The sequence below is a fragment of the Rhinopithecus bieti genome, unplaced genomic scaffold (genome assembly GCF_001698545.2).
Source record: "Rhinopithecus bieti isolate Rb0 unplaced genomic scaffold, ASM169854v2 scaffold_22452, whole genome shotgun sequence".
Taxonomy (NCBI): Eukaryota; Metazoa; Chordata; class Mammalia; order Primates; family Cercopithecidae; genus Rhinopithecus; species Rhinopithecus bieti.
Genome location: NW_016810444.1, coordinates 540,091 through 562,216, shown reverse-complemented (window position 1 = coordinate 562,216; position 22,126 = coordinate 540,091). Strand labels below are relative to the sequence as shown.

Below are 22,126 nucleotides of genomic sequence, written 5' to 3'. Positions count from 1 at the left end.
AAAAAAAAAAAAAAAAAAAAAAAAAAAAGATTAGCTTCAAGACCCTCACTTTGATATGTCCACCAGTTCTAAATTATTATGCCATGAAATTTGCCCACGTCCAATCACTTCTCTATCCTGAAAGACCTTCCTTAAATCATTTGAGCCCATCTTTTAATATCTCCCACCCTGAATTCTTTTTTCTGAGATACTGCTAGAACTCTCTTAAGATGAAAAGATTGTCTCATTTTTGTGAAAGGTCAGTAGACAGAAACTTGCAGTGATTCTTTGTTGAAAGTTTGATTTCCTCAATGCTTTCTCCTTAGGCCCCGGACAAAATTACTTTCAGTACAAAGTTTTAATATTTTCCAATTCTACATTGTAATTTCTTCCATTTAGTCTAAACTTTTCCTTTTTAAAAATGTATACATCAGGAAAGAGAATAAAGGGAAAGATTGTTTTGACTCTTGCCTCCTTCTTTAATGTTATTATGGGGGAAGAAACAGTAGTAATTCAAGAGTATTATATTCAGGGCACCCTGGTGGTATCCAACAGCGAAGTGAGCAGTGGTTTACTATGGAATTGAAAGATATGGGACAAATATACGTTGCTAAGAGCAACAATTAAGACAACAATCAAGACTGAAATTTCTACTCACCACTGTATCCAAGAGAAAGCTGTTGTTGAAAAGATTTGCAGAGGTGTGGGTGGTCAGCCTAAGTTTGGATAACATTAAAGAGCTTCCTTATGTTGTCTTTGCTTCTGCTGATACGGTTTCTCTTTAGCTCTGCCTTCTAGTGCTACGTATTTCTCAGACTACTCTTTTCCAGGGGGACATTCTTTTCTCTTTATTGGTCATCCACTGGCTTAAACTCAGTTGTTTTCTTTTCCTTTTTTATTTTTTTATTGTACTTTAAGTTCTAGGGTACATGTGCACAACGTGCAGGTTTGTTACATATGTGTACATATGCCATGTTGGTGTGCTGCACCCGTTAACTCGTCATTTACATTAGGTATATGGGCCCGTAACTCAGTTGTTTTCTTACTGGTACTATAACTGGTCCTAAATTTACTGTAAATGTATATTTACAGTAGTGGCTAGAGTCACTTCTATTAAAAATTTATTTTGTCTCAAAACGGCTCATAGGACCCTGCTTCACCACTTTTCTGGGCACAAGCACTGTGTCCACTTCTCTTGTTTTTTGTTATTTGTTTTTGCTCACCACACCTCACCTTGGAGTGTAGAAGTCTAAAACAGGGCACTTAAAAATAGTTTCATGAATAAATATTTAAAGTGATAGATAGCTCAATTACAATGATTTGATCTTTAAAAATTATATGAATGTATTTGATTATCATATGCAATTTTAAAATATGTTCATTGATCATGTATCAATAAAAAAATTAATACAAATCTCACAAAATCCCCTAAAAACATCATTACAACTGAAATATTTAATGTTTATTTTTTCTTTTCTGTTAATGGCATTCATCCTACAATCAATGCGTATTTTAATGAAGCTAGCTGTTTTTCAATATTAAAGTTATGTGACATTAAAGTGATGTTATATCTTACAATAAATGAAATCATAGAATTGAGGAAGTAAATATGTGCACACCACTGCCATTCTCCCTGATGCAATAAGCAAAAACACTTGCTTCCACTAGTTTATTGGATTTAAGAATGATCACCTTGCTAACTGTATCAGAATTAGGATTAAAGTAATATAACCTCAAAAATGTGGTAATATGTTATTCGATTTATTCTATGAATAAAATTTTTTTTTTATTTTGCTAAATGAGAAAAAAATGCATTTGCCTAGAGAAGCAAGCTTGGAGAAACAGAAGAGTTACTTCCCAATATGTACTTCTTTCTAGAAGTACAAAATATTGAAGAGCAGGCAGGTCCAGAAACAGAAAAGCTGTAAATTCATCCACTTAAGGCATGAGACCACCTTATTCTCTAAGCAGGTAACGTGGAAGAATATTGATTATTTCTCAGTGTATGTTGTTTAAAAGTGGAGATTTAATAATAACTGAAATAGAAAGTATATTCTAAATTTTTCACAATTTGTACCAGTCACCATGGGTTTATTTTTTAAACAAATATTATAAACAATTATTACATAAAAAATTTCAAGATCGTTATTAGGTATTTGTTTAATATGATTGACCTAGAAAAGTTTTCATCTCTTTTCCCTTCTGCAATTCCATTAGGAGCTAACACAGGAAAATGAAATGGAAGGATATTTAAATAGCAAATGGCTTTTATTTTCTGTGTGTCAATGCCTTGACATCTGAGGCCTTGCTCACCCTGGGGAGACCAAACCTCGCAGGATTAGCCAATTCTTAGAGACAGCAAGCAACCCATCCAGTGAGCTTGCTTTACAAAGGCAAATCAATTCAATGTCCACCCCACAACCAGCTCCTTTGGGCTCTCACACTCCAGACCACTATCCACCTGTCCTAATCACCCCAGGGTCTCAGACAACCAGGAACAGTCTATATAACCCAGAGCCCACTGAAACAAACTAGCTAATCCTTAACCTTCTTATCCTGCATCAACCATTCCTTCCCACAGAAACCACAATGGAAGATCTTGCCCACAGTCCTCTCCTGCTCCCTCTGCCGCCTGACTGTCATGGAGGCTTCCATGTGTGACCACCCACATTGTGTGTCCCATTCTCTTGGGATTTGCAAATAACACACTATCTCTTCAGTGGTAGTCATCTTCTGATCTGTTGGTCTTACCATACCTAAATAATAATAATGCTTATATTAAAACATGTATATTTAAATATTATATATATTAAAAATTATTTGTAATAGCAAAAAAATTATAGCCATTTACATGGCCCCCAGCAGAGGAATGCTGGAGTTAATTCTAATATATCTAATTGTATAAAATCCTAAGCAGCAGTTAAAAAAAAGAATGAGGCAGTTCTTTACAAATTGACATGGAATTATCTACAAGACATATTGTTAAGTAAGAAACTAAAGCTGGAACACAATGGATATGCTATGATGCATACATTATGTTTAATTAAGTACACAAAATAACAGTATGTATTTATAAATGTTCTTAAACATAAAGACACCCCAAAAGGCCTGTTTGGATAATAAATCAAATAGATTATAGTATTTATTTTAAGGTAAGTCAAGAAGGATTTTTAATTTGTTCATAATTTTTAAAAATATGTTTACACTGAGAATGACTTTATATATTAATTGTGGAATTCAAAGTAAATAAAAATAAATTTTAAAAGTTGATAGCTAAGCTACATAGCTCATGGTAGTAGGAAGTAGTCTTACTTAGTAAGCAGCTAAAGTGGCCAATTCTAATTTTTCACTAGCATTATCATCAACCTACCCCTTGCTATTCAAAGTGCCTAAGACCCACCATGTTTAGGGCCAATTAGATACTAACAGCAAGATTAGTCTTATCTCATCACTCCAGCTGCAAGCTCACTTTCATTTCAGTACTATGGGAACACAATAATTTTCTTCCTCATTGACTCAGTAAAACAAAATCAGAATTACAGCTTTGCAGAGGAGTATATTGAATGTAAGCCTTGAGCAATGATACAATGCCGAGCTATATGCAACTTTTGGCTACTACCTTTTAGTAAACATAATTTGTCTTTTTATTCTAACAAGTTTTCTTTGAAAAGTATAAAAGAAACATACTAATATTTATGTGGAATTCTTTTTTCTGGAGTTTCTTCTTCCCCATCACTGAATAAAATATAAAAACAAATGAGAATATTTGCCAGCATAGTCAGCTATAGCTTCTACCAGCAATTTCTTTGTTCTTTGAATTCGTACAAGTTACTGTCCATATGATTCATGCATTTTCATGCCATATTATGAAGCATGTCTGTGCAAAGGTAGGCTTCATTAAAGTTCATTAATTATTTCTTAAATGAACAAGTTCAAATTATACAAATGGGAAAAATTTGTCATATTGAAGTGGACATCATAAGAGATGGCTCCCATGGATCTCACTAATCTACTTTGTGCCTTAACTTAAGCAGATTAGTAAATGTCATTGGCATGGATTTCTTCTATATATTTCCCCAAAACAAATAGTAAAAGATTAGATCAATATCAAATGAAAGATTAAAATAATACCAATTACATACAAGAGAAAACAGGAACAAAGAACCTGTATGGCAGGTGGACTTTCAGAATTATCCGCAGGCCATTTCGATGATTAAATTGAAATGTGTGTTTTCTGAATATTTTCCAGAATCCCTTAGATTTCATATTCTAAAGAAACTTTGGGGATGCCCCATTGGGCCATAGATATCCCAACTGGACAGCAGAGAAGACCGCATGCTTTGCTAATCCAGTTATTTCCGGTACCCTTAGAACTCAAAATTAATTAAAACCCCTGAATGAGACACAGAGCTCACAAATAGATGATGCTGACCTTTTAATATGCAGATTTTAAGAACAACACTTGAGAGAGTAATGTTTGGACTGAGATGAGTCAAGAAGAATAAGCTCAATGATGCCTCCGTCTGATTCCATTTCTCCATCCAATATCTGGGAGGAAAACAGAGAAGAAAGTAGTTCAACCAAGGCTTAAAAACTGATGCCTAACTTTTAAGTAACATGAGATTCATGCTTTCTTTTCCTTAGAGATGGAAGGGGTGCAGAAGGGAACAAAAGAAAGGAAAAGTTCTGGTTGCTTAGTGAAGGATAAAGAACATATGCTAATATTACCAACTGCATAACCATAGAGGTTGCATCTGTCCTGTCCATTCCTGCATTCTCAGTATATGACATATTGTGGGCATCCAATGTTAACTGAATGAATAAATAATTGAAATCAGGTGGCATATATGTGGAATTTCTTCAGAGATGGCATGCCCTTTTATATGTTATAGAGAAAGTGGACTATATTCTAGACCATTCTAACTATAAATTCTATACTATAGTTATAATAGAATATAAAATATGAGGTTGGGTTGGAAGAATACTAAGACAAAAGATACAGAAAGTATTTTTCAGAGAGTCAGAGAACGGATGAGGAGATCATGTTGCCCCATACTTACTTATGCCTTAGATTGTGGAGGTGAATTGAAAAATACAGGGTCAATCATAAGAGGATATGTGTACCTCAGGCCACATCTAAAGGTACCACAGCACTTCATAAGATCTCTGCAGTCATAATCATTTATACAAGGAACCCCAGAACAATAGGTGGAAATCTTAGATTGTTGCTTAGAGGCCTGTTTGCCCAGATGGGATCTAAATTTCTTTTGACTTCAGTCTTGACTGTGGCTCTGTTGCTTCGTGTCAAAAGATTCTATAAATTCAGGACATGTACCTGGCTTGCCCTCAACTACGAAAGAAAAAAGGAATTGTGAGCTTTTTACCTTCTCTTATTTGTACCAGGAATTTAATTTCTTTAAAAGATATGTCTATAATCTCCTAATTATGCTCTTCTGTTAGCTGATTTTGCTCCTTAAATCATGTTTTAAAAGCACTATAAAGCACTACCAAGTATACTTTTAAGGTATCATTATGAACTGGCTGTTAGACTAAATCCAACCTGATTATTGTAATACTTTGATATATATTATGTATGTATGGAATACATATATTTATAAAATATATATTTGAAATATTTATATACATAATCGGAAAGTATATATTCAGAATATATATAGGTTTAGTATATGTATGTTTATTTGGAATATATGCATTTGAAATAAATTGGGGCCAAGGAATTACTTATACAATATGGAAAGATGTTCAACTCATGTTTTTCTATTTTAATAGAATTTTATTGCAGTGCTATGTTAAAATATTTTCATACATGTACACATTTTTTTAAATTACCAGGTATGTTCAAATGTAGGCTTACTTGGAATGCAGTATAGGACATCTAAATTGTGGATGATCAGCAAATACAGACAGTTTTAACTCATTCATTTACTCCCTTATACGTATTGGGTGCCTACTGTATATTCCAGAGTTGTCAGCACTCCAGATACAGTAGTAAATAGAAAAAACAAAAAAGTTCTATTTTGGAGTGGACAAGATAGATAATAAAGATAAACTAGTAAAATTTACAGTATATTAGACAAAGATTACTGCTAAAGAGAATGATTAAATCCAAGGAGATTCCTAAAAGTACCTTGCAATGCTAAGAGTCCCTAATTCTTTAAACCTAGTTATATAATCTACATAAATCAGTTATTTTCAGAAGTTTTTGCACACTGTATATGTTATCTGTTCACATTTACTGTCATTCAAGAAACACTGATCAAATTTCACTAGGACTAACAGGAATAGCTTTCTTCCTTTACATGAGGTCAATTAGGTTACAGGCTTCTTATTAAAATGCAAATAAATATCATCAGTAATTAGTAAATGACAGGAAGCATTTAAACTTCCATAATTATTCTATGCCATTATAACACTATAGAAAGTTAAGAAAATTTAACATATGAATATATTAACTCCTGATGTTCCTTATACTATAGACTTGGAAACACTGTACATAAGAGAAAAGAGTAAAAATATAGTGTCAGAGGCCAGAGGCAGGAGGACTACTTGAGCCCAGGAGCTCAAGATGAGCCTAGGCAACATAGCAAAACCCTGTCTCTACAAGAAATACAAAATTAGCCAGTTGTGGTGGTGTGAGCCTGTAGTCCCAGTTACTTGGGAGGCTGACATGGGAGGATCACTCAAGTCCAGGAGATCAAGGCTGCAGTGAGCTGTCATGGCACCACTGCACTCCAGCCTGGGTGACAAAGTAAGACTCTGTCTTTCAAAGAAAGGAAAAGAAAGAAAAGAAAAGAGAAAAGAAGAAAAGAAAAGATACACACACACACATACACACAGAGACACACATAATCTGTAAATTAAACAATAAATAAAACTAACATGGTTGTCTGAATTGACTTCCTAAAAAAGATAATGGAAAAATAGTAGAATTATAGAATCAACCAAGTATTAATTTCAGCTTAAAACTGAATTTTTCTTTTTTCTATAACCCTTAGTTTCCTTTAATAGGAGAGTAACAGAATTGGAGCAGCTTACAATCCTTGTGGAGGAGCTATACATACTACAATGTTTTCTTTCTTCAGTCTGTTTAATTCTGGAAAAAAAATTGATAAAATGTCCTGCATAGCTAATTTTTCTGTGACATTTTCTTTCACTATGAGTTTGTTCAATCCTGTCAATCACCCTGTGGGTAATTATTCTCCAGCTCTTGCTTGTTTATCAGATGATAGTGATGTCCCTTACCTTCCTTTCCCTCACTCCCTCTTTGCTACGTGTTCCATAGTTGCAGTTTCAGGTGGCAGAATGACATTATATTACATTACTTTTGCACATTGCACAATGTACTCAGGTCAGTCCCTGACCTCAGAGTAAAAGTAAATAAATATAACTCTGCCCTTTATTTTCCACTTCATTATCTTCTCTGGCAGGCAGTGCTAGCCCAAGTTCTCTTTCTCCTCTTCTTTGCTAATAGAACCCTGATTTTGTTCAGGGGAGTAATGTGCCCAGTGGATCTCAACTGGAAGCATTTTGGAAATCTTTGCTGGCCGATCTGTCTGTCACAGCACTGCAGCTCCCTAACTGTATTCAGTAAGTGAGGCAAGGCTGCTGGGTGTCCTGCAATGGGTGGAGCACCCCCAAAGAAAGACAGAGGAGCTGAAATACAGGAACCTGTCTACCTCCAGACTTCCCATTATATACAAAAACGAAACTGCTATTTGTTTAAGCTACAGTTAGTCAAGAATTCTGTTACTTACAGTTTAACATAATTCTCAATGATAAGCCCTCCAGTCATGAACATCAGGCCTCTATTTCATATCATTCACCAAAAAGATGCAGTAAATCTCATATTCCACTTAGGGAAACAAATGCTAGAAGAAAAAGAGATAACTAGGATCTCACCTTGCCATTGCGCATCCTGGTCTTGCCAAACACCTAAGGGAAATGGAGAATAAAGTATAAAGTAAGTGCTCTCTTCTTGCCCAAACATCTTCTTTTAGCAAATTCCAAAGTGACTTGATAATATATTGTTCTCATTCTAGGGCAATTACTATAGTAAGTGATTGGAAAACAAAGTGGCTCTTTTCTATTTGCCATACTACAGCCATTTGTCATGTATCATCTCAGTGAATATGTAGCATAAAATTATACTTGACATAAATATTCCTTTATGTTATTGATTTTTCACTGTTCAATAGGAATATTATTTTGTCAACTATTTCATGCACTTGTAATATGGCAGAATGGATTCTTCTTCATCACAAACCCAGTCCCTCACTTACAAGTAAACAGAATAAGGATTTTCACAAGAAAAAAATATTTTTTAAGTTTTGGATGATTTTAGATTTCAGAGTAGTTGCCAAGATAATAGAGAGTGCCTGTTTACCTTTCCCTTACCTTCCTTTTACGTTTGCATCTTACATAACCATGGTACAACTATCAAAATGACGAAGTTAGCAGTAGTCGAATATTCTTAATTACACTACAGATTTTGTTTAAATTTCCTGCTTTTCCACCAATGTTCATTTACTGTTTCAGGATTCCATGCAAGACCCACATTGCATTTATTTCTAACTTCTTAGTCTCCTCCAATTTGTGAGAGTATCACAGTCTTTCCTTGTCTTTCATGACCTGTATATCTAAGAAGAGTACTGGTCAGCTGTTTTATAGAATGTCCTTCAATTCGTATTTGTCTGATTTTTTTATAACTAAACTGCAGTTGTGGATTTTGGAAAGAGTACCACAAAGGTGAAGAGCCCTTCTCCCTTGGATCACATCAGGGGGTGCCTGATAATCACTGTGTCTTGCTACTTACTGACAATGTTAACTTGATTACTTATTTAAGATGGTATCTGCCAGGTTTCTCCACTGTAACGTTTCTACTTTTTGTTGTCTATATGTAAATGGAGTTTTTAAAAGTGACTAAACACTAGGTCAAAGATAGAACATGTCTACCTCCAGGATATTAGCAAGGATTAACCTTTGCAGTGAAAAAGTATGACTTGCTTTCAGATCCTCCATCTAAAGACAACAGGTAGGGAAGTTATGGGAGCCCTGCCCTCATCCCTTTTACTGGCCAGTGGCCATTGACTTGCTGTGAGTATTGGCTACTAGCAACTCACAGCTACCCCATTCTCCAGGTAACTACCCTTAGCAGTGGCTCTCTGGCATGAAGGTATAAAAGTCTGGCTTCCTTGCCTCAAGTGAGACTAACTCTATGGAGCAATAGGTGTTCCAGATTTTCTATGTGGGGTTAGACTGACCTAGTCTGCAAGTGAGACCACATTTTGCTTAGCCTTATTCCTTACCTACCCTGCTTCCTAAATCCCCTCTCTGGGAGAGCTCTCAATAAATATTTTTAAAAACAGTCCCATTTAAGGATTGATTTCTGAAGAATCTGACCTAACACAATACATGACTTGGAGTTATTTCCCTCTCCACCTTCACATGCAGGATCCAAGACCGCTTTTTTCTCCCTACTCAACAGTAGAGCCCAACAGTAGAACGACTCATTGGAATCAAATGCAAGAAGAGACAAGTGGTGGCAGTGGATAAGTCGAAAAGATAGAAGGATGAGCCTGAAAAGGATTCAGAGGGGAAGCCACCTGCCATCTGCCTTGGGTGTTCTCAGCATCAGGAACAAAAACCCTACACCTTGGATGGAAACTCAAGAAAAAGATGTGCATGCCCCAAAGCCCACCACATTATGAAATCAATATTGGCTGGATTGTGTTTCTTGAACTCGAAGAAAAGGATTGAGAAAATAGTCTGTGGACTCCTGTACAGAAAACTGACTGGCTGACAGATCTTTTGGTGGCAAAATTCTGGAGGATGCAACCATATAAGGAAGAGACAAAGGAAGAAGAACCAATTAAATCGAATAGCAACAACCAAACAGCTAACAGCAAATTTAGAAGAGGCTAATGCCACCAAACCTTACTAGAAGAGAGTTTCTGAAGGAGTGGGATGAACAGCAGTTAGTGTCAAATGCAAGCTCATTTTGATACTCATTAAGCTCATTGAAACTTTGAAAGCTAGTTTCAATAGAAAGGTGGCATTGGAGACCAAACTCCTGTTAACTGGAGAGTAATTAGAAAGTGGATTCTACAAATCAAGGATTATTTTTCAAGAATTGAGTGAGCTGATATATAATTGGCTTGAGGATTAGGTAGGATTCATTTTTCTCTTTAAATAAAGAAAGATATGACTAGGAGGAAAGGGCAGATGCCAAGGTAAGAGGTAAAATTAGATGTTAGAATTATCTAGTTTTATCTAGATAATTGATATAGAATTATGTCTGGATAGATTAGTATATGAATTAATTCTGTTCTGGATAATTATTTAGAATTATCTAAAATCTAAGGTAACTAGAGTCAGGGAGAGTTAAACTTATAAAATAGTAAGCATAATGCTTAAACCCTGGTTTCTCATGATGATTTCCTTGAAAGAAAGAACTTGTAATAATTTGAGCTAGTTTTCATCATATTGTGATTATGCTTCTGAATGTAGTATAGTTTTATTGTCACTCGTGATGCTAGGGTGTCACCTTGTGGTAAATGTAAGTATAGCTTTGATGCAACCCACTTTATACATCACCTTATTTCTAGATATCAATTACAACCATTTTCATGGTCCTTTTATTTTATTCTTAATGTGGCTTCCTACTTTAAGTTTATTTTTAAGTAATATATAAGATTGAAAATATATAAGACCAAATATAGGATGTAAATTACAAAAAAAGAATATTAGATAAACTAACGAGAATGAAAAAAATAGGTTCTTAAAACTAAATACATGATTTTACAATTTAGCTGAAAACTTTGTAATGACACCTGAAGTTGACTTGTAAATATTTCGACTTTTAAAGTATGTTTTATATTGTTTCTATGTGAAAAAAGTGGTACTTTTTAAAATAATGAAACCATAAGGATGGAGAGGTTCAAATGATACATTTACAATAGTTATTATTAATCTTATTCCAAGCACTACTATTTTAATGTTCATTGCAATAGCACAACATATAATAGATGTAAACATAACTATGAAAAAATAATTCAATCAAGTATACTCCATTCTTGCTCATTTCATCTGACTCCTTTAATTCTCTTTTATTCTATTCTAATAATTTAGTCATTATTATTTTGCCATTATTTATGATTAGCTTAGTGTAAAAGAGAGACATATAAATTATTTACATGATGAAAAATTTCAGAACTTCAGTGGAATAGGAAGCTTCGTGTTGATGCCATTTCAACAGGATTTCTTTCAGTCTACATACTTTCCAAGAATGTCGCCATCTCTAAATGAGAACTAATCCTTGTCATCTACTTTGGTGCCTCCATATTCTGGAAGAAGAACGTTATCTCCAAGGTTCATAAGAACTGATTGAATCTCTCCACCCTTTCTTTAGAGCCTGATCCAACAGCTACTACTGTGGCTGCCAAAACTTTTCCTTGAGATTTTTCCGGAAGCATAATGGTTCCTTTGGTTACAGTTTCAATGGCACATCTTTCAACCAATACTTGGTCAAAGAGTGGAAGTAACTTTCTAAATGCTTGCCCTGCCATGAGCCCCTCTATCGCCGACTTTTACTCTTCTTTCATATAGTACTGCAAGGAGAGACCTCGTTTGTCATTATCCTAATCCTGCGGGTCTATGGAATGTGTATCACTTGTTTGTATAACATAATCTATCAGTAAAAACGTTGAATTTAGTACTTCTTTTAGGTACTACCTTACTAAGTATATTTGAGTCTTACTCTCCCATGAAGATGGTCTGCTACCTAAAGGCAGTAAGTCACATCACATGTTTCTTTTGTAACCCTCTGCATAATAGGTTTTCAGTAAATACATTCTTAATTTAAAATGAATAAGTTGAAGAAGGCTTATCTCTACAATTCTATAGAAAAAAATAACTTCTTTAATCAATTTAATTAGCATTCTAAAATTGTATTTTAATTGACCAAAGTGACAAGTGTATAATAAGAAATTGTCCTTTAATTATTTCAATTAGCTATTAGAAATGCTATTCAAAATAAGCTAAATCTCTCCCTGAAATTTCAATACCACATGATTAAAATAATAAGGCAAGACTCTTGAGAAAGGATAAGAGAAATCCTAGAAATGTTAGTGTGTAGTTGTTGTTAATCTGTACTACTGATTAGAAGAACTGACATCGTACATAACTGATAGAGAAATCAATAGACTTAAAAGACAAATATGAAATGGAATCATGATTTAACAAGTCATGTGCTGAGTAGATTGTCTAGTCAGTTGTTATGCTGGAATTAGGGTTGAAATCTTAATTCTGTTACATCTTATTCTCTGTGGTCTTGGGAAAAGAAAGGAAAACACGACTGAAGTGAAAAGACAGTCTAGTTGCTAACATGTCTCAAAACATTATACCCATCATCGTATCAGACTTACCATTTTCTTGGTTTTGAACTTCTTCCTGGGTTGTGCTCAAAGCCAGCAAGGTAGATGAAAGAAAGAAAGAAAACATCTTTAAATCAGACTTATACTTCCCCCTCTGCTGGGGAAATTTGGGGATCCTCACTTATATGGCTTATAAAGAACAATAACAGCATTGCTGCTACCCAGGAATGACCTCTGGAGTTTGAGGTGGCTTTTACTGGAACATTTCCTTCATATGATTTACCACCTATTTCATGGTGTTCTATGTTACTAACAATTGTCAAATGATATATGGATTCTGCTGTCTTCCTTAACTATGACAAGAATGACAAACAACAAAAGGTTAAGATAACACAAATATAATTGCCTGATGACCCAAAAACTCTTTTGGGAAAGAATCTAGGAGAACTTTCTGATTTCTCAGTAGAAAAGGAGTCACAAAGGAGCGTCAGAGAAAGCATCTATAATGGAGAGACCCACATTAATGTATAATATCTAATGTAAGATTTAATTCAGTTCATAGATATTAAATTTAAAAATAAAGATGGATGACACCTTATGCATGCCCTTAGCAAAAAATGTTGGAAGTGAAATGTTAGAAGTTGTATAGAGGATCCAGAGAACATGTGGTGAACAATGGCATTTTTTCACAGCACCTTGAAAGGAAAATTAAGACAAACTTGCCTCCACAGAAGTAAATTAGGAAGTAAAAAAAAAAAAAAAAATGTTGCTTCTCACATAAACACAAAAGGTCAAATCCAATGATTTCCATGAACTCAGGACTTGGCTCCCCATTTATTGCCTTTTGACCTGCAGCATTATTAAAACTGAGAGAACTGAATTAATCACTTTCTAAAGACTTATGCTTGTCCAAACGCTGCATATCCGAAAAAAAAAGTTTCTAATGGTAGAAATTGATACTTTATCAAATTGTCTATGAAAAATTACAAAACTAAAAAAGACTATTTTATAAGCAGGGGAAAGGCTTGATTGAGAGAATACACCCAAGGAAGAAAACTTTCCCTAAGTAATAGAACACAGGGGATAAGTGTTTATGTTTTGAAGTCAGATGCAGTATCAAAATCTGTCTTCATCACTTACTGGCTGTGTAATTAGAGCAAACTAATTAACCTCTCTAAGCTGCATTCATTCTGTTTGTCTATAAAAGAGAAACAGTAATTAACTCATATCATTTTGTGATAATTAAATAACATTACACATATAAAGTTCTTATCTTGGTACATTCATAAATATTCAATAAATATTAGTGATAATGATGAACGATATAGGTGTTCCTTAGAATGCATGCATTTCTTCTTTGGGATATTTACAGCAGGATGAAAGAAAAGATTGCCTCCCACATACTGACAGCATGTATTAGTATACGGAGGGTGAGAGTGAGTTGGTAAGAGAGCCAAGTAGAAGGTTAACACCAGAGACAGGATCCAAGGCATTGGCAGCCACGTCTTTGGCATGCAGGAGGAAGACATTGGCAGAAAAGAATCAGAGCTATTACAGAGAGGAGGCAAGATTGTGGCCAATTATCTTTTTATTTCTATCTTTTATACAAGATAAAGGCAGAAATTAGAAAACAAATAGGATAGTCAGTATCAAAGAGAAAGTTGAGAGTTGTATAGTATTCAGAATGAGATGTGGAGAGACGGTGGTGGGGCACAGGAGCACGCTGCAGAAATAATAGTAGCTGCAGGGAGAAGTGACCAGATGATGACTGTAGTATTTTTTAAAGTAACACAAAAGTAGTCTTATCAGGGAACAGAACAACAGTTTTTATTAACATAGACGAATTTCACATTATTATCCCTCTACTGTCTTCTCTTAAGCCCTTATGTGAGTTTCTACAAGTATATTATAGCCTTATCCAAATATCTACTTTGTATTTTCAACTTTTTTCTTTGCCCTGACTCACACAATTTAGACAGGAAGACTATTAGAATTTCAGTTTAGGAAATTTTAAAAGCTGTCTACTTCAAAGCAGTATGAAAGGGATACGAAGAACAGTCGTAGAAGTTGGGGAAAATCATTAGCTCAGCTTGGCACTCTGTTTATCCAAAGCCAAATTAAAGTGCATTCAACTTCAAGAGAAGAGCTTTAATTCCCTTTGGATTTGTGTGGGGCTTGGAATCTTTCATTTCTAATGTGAATCCTCAAAATTCCATCTCCTGAGATGGTATTCCCTCAAGGGCTCCATCTAGTGATGCAAATTTGAGAAAGAGCAGTATGTTCTATTCACAGGTAAACGTGGGCTTCTAAACTGACATCTACCATTTGTGCCGTCTTTACAGAACAATATTGTTTGCAGGTGAAAACAATATTGATGTAGGTGAAAAATGTATCTACAGTATCATTAAAACCGGTTATCTCCCAATAGATATAGCTCTTTTATTTTCTCCTTTAAAACCTAAATTTTTATTAATCTAACTTTATAAAACTAAACTTTATCTGAAAATAATGAAGCAAAAAATATCAGGGAATCTTTTTTTCCCAAATCCTTAACTTGAAAATGAGGAGAGTGAAGTGAAGCCCAGAGTGTTTTAATGACTTTCTCAAGTACTTGTTACTCGTTATGGGAGAAGAATCCAAAGTAAAATTTGGGTTTTAATTCTTGAGGTTGCTTTCTTTTCATGTGCCATATATATTCATGACAATTTGAAATAGATGTTATATCAATGACTTTGAAAGACTTCCTTGAATAAAAGCTGATGACCTTTGCTTTGTACCTTGCATTTTAAAGTAGTAAACCTCCATCACAGCCCTTTGGGAACTGGTGGGTATACAGAAATAATCAGTGAAATGTTACCTATCCCTCAACATTAAATTGAGTCCTACAGGGATGCTAAAACACAAAAACAGGGAGATAAAGGAAAAACATTGTTACTTTATTATTTTATTGTTATGGATTATTTATGATTGATAGCTTTATTCTCAATGACACAGAATGTGCCTCCTCATTAGAGAAGATTTCCATCACAAGATTTAGAGAAAGCTCCTCAGTCAGATTTCCACCGGTTGTTGAGATTGGCAGGGGAGTTAGATATTCCAGGAAAGGGAAAGGTTAAAGCACAAAAGTCAATAACACTAAGTGGAACAGCAAGAGAAACACTAACAAACACTAACAGCTGTCTGATATTCCTGATCGGGAGAGGAATTTTCTAAAAATTATGATATTATTCAAACTTTCTTTAGATGATGTTGATCTATATTAGGCATCAGTCCTTATATACAAGGGTGAAATATTTAAGTTTGTTTTGCTTTTTCCTCTTAATACTTACACCACACAGAGATTCTGAGTTTTCTTAGGGTCAACTACAATATCATTCAAATAAGAAATAGAAAGTAAAGGGACTGTGATGATTCTTGTTGGTTAACAAAATGTATTGTTTAAAAGGATTAGAATTTTGAGAGAAAATAGTTTCTTTATTGAGGCCAGTGCCCATTTAAATGAGGTATGCTGAGCTTCCTGATATGTCTTCCTATTTTATTAAACAAATAATCTATAGATCTAAAGTCTTATTTCTCATAAGTTATAGTTTCCCTTTATGAAAACACTTAGAATCAAAGGTATGCAGGAACAATGCAATAGCATCTAGCGGTCTGTTCTCCTGCCTTAAAATGGTTATATGTCTACCTGCTAACTCAGACATATTTACAATATCTTTACAACATATAAATACATAGATTATTCACTCTCTTTTACTCTAGAATAAACAAACTTCATTATGGAACATTGCTCAGATTCCTTTATCTATTGTTAATTCTTCATGATGCCATAGTAAGGTTTAATTTCAAAAAGTTATATGCAATGTTTACATATTACATTTTGGATCAAGCACAATTTATATTTAATGGCCTCACTTCATTTTCAATAGGTCAGGATTGGTTTAATGGAGAATGAAAAACAAGATCCTACAAAGTGGAATAACTGCTCTAGTAGGAGCTATTTGCAAAACTTATTGAGAGGTGGCCTCCAAAAGTGTCCTAGGAAATCATAAAAATAGCAATTGACACCAACAGAGCAGATCATAAAGAAGATATTTGCATCACAAGTCTTTAAGAAGGGCTGTACCAGAAATTAGAAAGAACCCTTACAAATCAATAAGAAATGTGAGACAACCATTCAATAATAGGCAAATAATTTGAGCAGACACTTCACAGAGCAGTAAATTGAAATAGCCAATAAACACAAGAAAAGATATTCAACTTTGTTAGTCATTATGTATACAAAATGAAAACAATTAAGTTAAATATGCTTTAGAAAAAAAAAGTAAAGTCACATCGGCAAAAAATCTTAGAACACCAGAGGCCAAGTCCACTGCTTCAGAATAGGATTTGGACTACAGAGCTATATCTGCTTCCCTTGAAGTAGGCAATATACTTATGGCCTGCAAAATTCAGAAGCCATAAAAAAGCACTTTTTGGGGAAGAAGAGAGCTTACAGAAAGGGATATATTGTTCCTCACCTGGATCTGGGGGCACAGACTTTGCTCCAAAAACATCAAGAGTTCAATTTAAGAATAAGCTAACAGAGATGTTCCTTATCTAGATCTCATAAGCAGTTACACAAGTTTATTTATATGTAAAATTTTACCAAGCTATATAATTAAGATATGTGCTATAGTGTACATAGGTTATGCCTCCATTAAAATGAAGAAGTGAGCCAATTAAACTCTTCCAGTGGACAGGACCCGTAGGCATAAAGAATTTTGCTATATTTTTTTAGTGAAATCTCATACCAGGCTAGATTCCATGGCCCAGGATCCAGGCTGGCCCACATGGACTCAGACTCCAGGTCTGCCTAGCTCCAGACTGGTTCCCATGGCCCCAGAGTCCCAGCCAGCCCCTGGAATCCCACACTACAGATTTACTTGAACAAACCCAGGGTCCAGAACTGCTACAGTACATTCCAATACCAGACTGGCCCCATGGACCCAAGCTCCAGGACCACTGCTATAGATCCAGACTCCAGGACAGACTTTGTGGATCCAGGACCAAAGACCCAAGCCTACTATTATATCATGGACCCAGGTCCCAGACCCACTGCAGCTTCCAGCTGGCTGCTATGGATCTAGGCTTCAGGCTGGTCTTTGTGGATCCCACCTCCAGGCCTGCTTCTGCGGACCCAGACAAAAGGTCCACCGCAGTAGACCATGGTGCCTGGACAGCTTCTGTTTTTCCAGGTGTCAGACCTGCTCAACTATTAATCCAAACACCAAAGCTATCTCTCTAGAGATTCTGTTACATGGCCCACACAGAATCTCTAGATAAACTGACTAGTGCAGGATTTTCCCTGCTGTAGCCAGTCTATAAAGGCTGGAAAAGGTACCTGCTCATCAAATGCACAAACTCTAGGGAAATAGAGATCTATGAGTTACCTGTAAAAGAACTCAAAATAATCATCTTGGTCAGGTACAGTGGCTCATGCCTATATCAGCACTTTGGAAGGCCGAGGTTGTAGAGTCACTTGAAGCCAGGAGTTTGAGACCAGCCTGGGCAACACAGCAAGACCCCTTCTCTACAACTTTTTTCTTTAATTAGCTGGCCATGGTGGCACTCACCTGTAATTCCAGTTGCTCAGGAGGCTGAGGTGAGATGATCACTTGAGCCCAGGAGCCTGAGGCCACAGTAAGCTATGATCATGCCACTTTACTCAGCTTGGATGACAGAGCAAGATCCTGTCTCAAAAAATAACAGTAATCGTTGTCATTAACACCATCTTAAAGAGGCTCAGTGAGAACAAGAGAACACAAATATACAATAAGCAAATATTAGGAAAATAATACATGAATAAAATGAAAAGTTCCAAAAAAAATGGAAACTATTAAAAGTAAAATCAAATAGAAATTTTGAAGCTGAAGGACATAAAGATTGAACTTAAAAATATCACAGAGACTTCAACTACAGACTTCATCAATCAGAAGAAAGAATCTGTGAGCATAAAGACATGTCATTAGAAATTATCCAGTTATAGAAACAAAAAAAAATTAAAAGCAGTGAAGAAAATCTGCAGAATTTATAGTACATCATCAAGAGAGTCAATGTATGCATTATAGGAGTAACAGAATGAGAAAAGAAAGAGAAGCAGAAAGTTTACTTAAAGAAATAATGGCAAAAATCTTCCCAAATCTGGAGAGAGAAATTAATGTCTAGATTCATAAAGCCAAAAGTAACGAAATAGACTCAATATTAAAAAATCTTCACAAGACACATTATAATTAAATTACCAAAATTCAAAGACAAAAAGAAAATTTTGAAAGCAGAAAGAGAAAAGTAACATATCACATATAGGGGAACCCCAAAAACACTTTCAACAAATTTATCAGCAGAAACTCTGAATCCAGAATACAGTGGAATAATTTATTCAAAGAGTTAAAATTTTAAAAAAGTGGCAACCGAGACCACTATGCTCACTAAGACTGCCCTTCAGATATAAAGGAGAGAGAAATATTTTCCCAAACAAAAGCTATGGTAGTTCATCACCACTACACCTGCCTTACAAGAAACGCCAGAGAAAATTTTTAAAGCTGAAAGGAAAGAATTGTAACCATAAACATAGAAACATATAAAGCTACATAACTCACTGTATAAGTCTACTTTTATGAGTACGCTACAGTGCAAATAAAAATGTATTAAATTATGCAGCACCAATCCACATAATTTAAAACATTTTATTACACAAATTGATTTTTAATTATATTCATTTCTTTTCTGTTCATTCTACTAAAATTGTATATCACTTAGTCCTTATGATGGATAAAAGTTAAAGCAGTCATTATGCATTTGGCAAGACCCATAGAATTTTACAATGCATAGTGAATCCTAATATAAAATAGGAACTTTAGATAACATAGTGTGTCCATATTGATTCATCAATTATAACAAATGTGCCACACCAACACAAGATGTTAATATAAAGGTAACTGTAGGGATGGGAGATGAATACATAGGAACTCTGTACTTTATGTTCTATTTTTCTGTAAATCTAAAACTGCTCTAAGAAACAGAGTCTATTAACTTTAAATAAATAAATAAAATAAAATAAAACTCACTTTAGGGAAAATATAGTGAAATTCATATACTCTAATATAATGGTAGTGCATAAATAGCCTTCAACTCTAGTATAATAAAATACAAAACTATAGGTACAATAATTTGTTAATAGATATAACAATGGATAAATTGTTAATATATATCTATTATATGGATATAATAGGTATATATTATATAATAGATATATGGATTAACAATAATAGATTTGTTACTAGATACATTTAAAATGTAAATTGTGGCATCAATAACATAAAACATACTGTTCGCGGAAAGCTCACGGGCCCCAAATCGGATGGCCCTCTCTCTTATATCATATGCCTCACCAGCGAAGAACAGTAAAGGTGAAGACTTCTCGGATGTTTATTAGTTCTCTCCCAAATTCAATACTTTTCTAATTTCTAGCGCCGTTGTCTTTGCTGCTAATCTCCTGACATAAATCCTTGTCGGAAGATTCCATCGCGACACTTATATTTTCCACCACATCCATACCCCTTGCTGGCCGTTTCCCGCACTGCCCTGTCTGTTATTCTTACTCTCTTAATCCCATCTACCCTTCATCAACTGAGGCAGGATACCAATGTCCCTCTGCGGGAGCGCCTTTGCGTGATTGCTTTGAACAAATCTGCTCTGTAAGCATGTGTGTGGAACATCATATGAAATCTGGGCATTGTGAAAAAAGAAGATAACAGGCAATCTTCAGGGAACAAGGGAGATAACGACTTGAGTCTGACTGCCAGTGGCTATGGATTGGACAGAGCCATATTTCTCTCTCGTTTTCAAATGGCAAGATAGGCAAATATCGCTAGATTCTTTTCTAGCAGGAACAGTGCCCTGACGCACCAGCACCAGAGATCGCCACCTAGGAGGCTCGGTCCTATGACACCGCTGATGCACCCTGAAGGTAGGTCTATAGATGGCCCCTTAGAGGTGGCCACCTTTTAAGGTCGAAGCCGGAGGGATGAAATAAGCCCCGGTCTCCTGTAGCGCTCCCAGGCTTATTAGGACGAGGAAATTCCCGCCTAATAAATTCTGGTCAGACAGGTTGTCTGCTCTCAACCCCTGTCTCCTGATAAGATGTTATCAATGACAATGCGTGCCCAAAACTTCATTAGCAATTTTAATTTCGCCCCATCCTGTGGTCCTGTGATCTCGCCCTGCCTCCACTTGCTTTGTGATATTTTATTACCTTGTGAAGTATGTGATCTCTGTGACCCACACCCTATTCGTGCACTCCCTCCCCTTTTGAAAATCACTAATAAAAACTTGCTGGTTTTACAGCTCGGGGAGCATCACAGAACCTGCCGACATGTGATGTCTCCTCTGGACAACCAGCTTTAAAGTTTCTCTCTTTTGTACTCTCCCTTTATTTCTCAAACCAGCCGAGACACTTAGGGAAACAGAAAAGAACTCACGGTTAAATATCGGGGGTGGGGTTTTACCCCTATACATACAATAATATAATACAGTAAAAGTTGCTGGACAAAATTATAGCAATAATAATAACAACTACTACAATTATTGAGTGTCTGTAATATGATTTTTTAAAATAATTTTATTTTTTGAGACAGTCTTGCTCTATCACCCAGGATGTAGTGCAGGTGTGCAATCTTGGCACTAAAACCTCCACCTCCCAGATTAAAGTGATTCTCCTGCCTCAGCCTCTCAAGTAGCTGGGATTACCAGGCTACTAGTCTAGTAATCAGTCTGGGTTCAAATTTTATTCTAACTTGTGTTACCACTGCAATTATTTAATCTCCCCATCTCTTAGTTTCTCATCTACAAAATGTTGTTAATTATAGTACTGCCCTCAAAAGGTAGTAAATATTACACTGAAAGAGCTTAGAACTGTTTCAATCATGGTATGGCTTGGCTATGTCTTCACCTAAATCTCATCTTGAATTCCCACATGTTGAAGGACGGACCCAGTGGAAGGTAACTAAATCATGGGGGCAGGTCTTTCCCATGCTGTTCTTATGATAGTTAATAAGTCTCATGAGATCTGATGATTTTAAAAAGAGGAGTTTCCCTAAACAAGCTCTTTTTGCCTGCCACCATCCATGTAAGACACGACTTGCTCCTCCTTGCCTTCTGCATGACTGTGAGACCTCCCCAGGCACGTGGAACTGTAAGTCTACTAAACCCTTTCTCCTGTATAAATTACCCAGTCTCGGGTATGTCTTCATCAGCAGCATGAAAACGAACTAATACAGTAAATTTGTACCAGGAGTGGGGTGCTGCTGAAAAAATACCCAAATATGTGGAAGTGGCTTTGGAAGTGGGTAACAGCCAGCAGTTGGAACAGTTTGGAGGGCTCAGAAAAAGACAGGAAGATGCGGGAAAGTCTGGAACTCCCTAGAGACTTGTTGAATGGCTTTGACCAAAATGCTGATAATGATATGGACAATGAAATCCAGGCTGAGATGGTCTCAGATGGAGATGAGAAACTTGTCAGGAACTGGAGCAAAAAAAAAAAAAAAAAACTGAACTCTCATAATGTTTTAGCAAAGAGATTGGCAGCATTTTGCTCCTGCCCTACAGATTTGTGGAACTTTGAACTTGAGAGGGATGATTTAGGGTATGTGGCAGAAGAAATTTCTAAGCAGCAAAGCATTCCAGAGGTGACTTGGGTGCTGTTAATGGCATTCAGTTTA

At 35.6% G+C, this 22,126-nt stretch overlaps 1 long non-coding RNA gene and 1 pseudogene across 1 annotated transcript; both read right to left on the bottom strand.

Moving 5' to 3' along the window:
- Positions 1-4,397: 4,397 nt before the first annotated feature.
- Positions 4,398-18,010, bottom strand: LOC108542129 (uncharacterized). The gene is made up of 4 exons (XR_001889174.1): positions 17,984-18,010; positions 12,423-12,447; positions 7,900-7,932; positions 4,398-4,527 (listed from the first exon to the last, which is right to left on the bottom strand). It is a non-coding gene; the product is annotated as an uncharacterized LOC108542129 (long non-coding RNA).
- On the bottom strand, positions 11,263-11,564 carry LOC108542128 (10 kDa heat shock protein, mitochondrial pseudogene; annotated as a pseudogene).
- Positions 18,011-22,126: the final 4,116 nt, after the last annotated feature.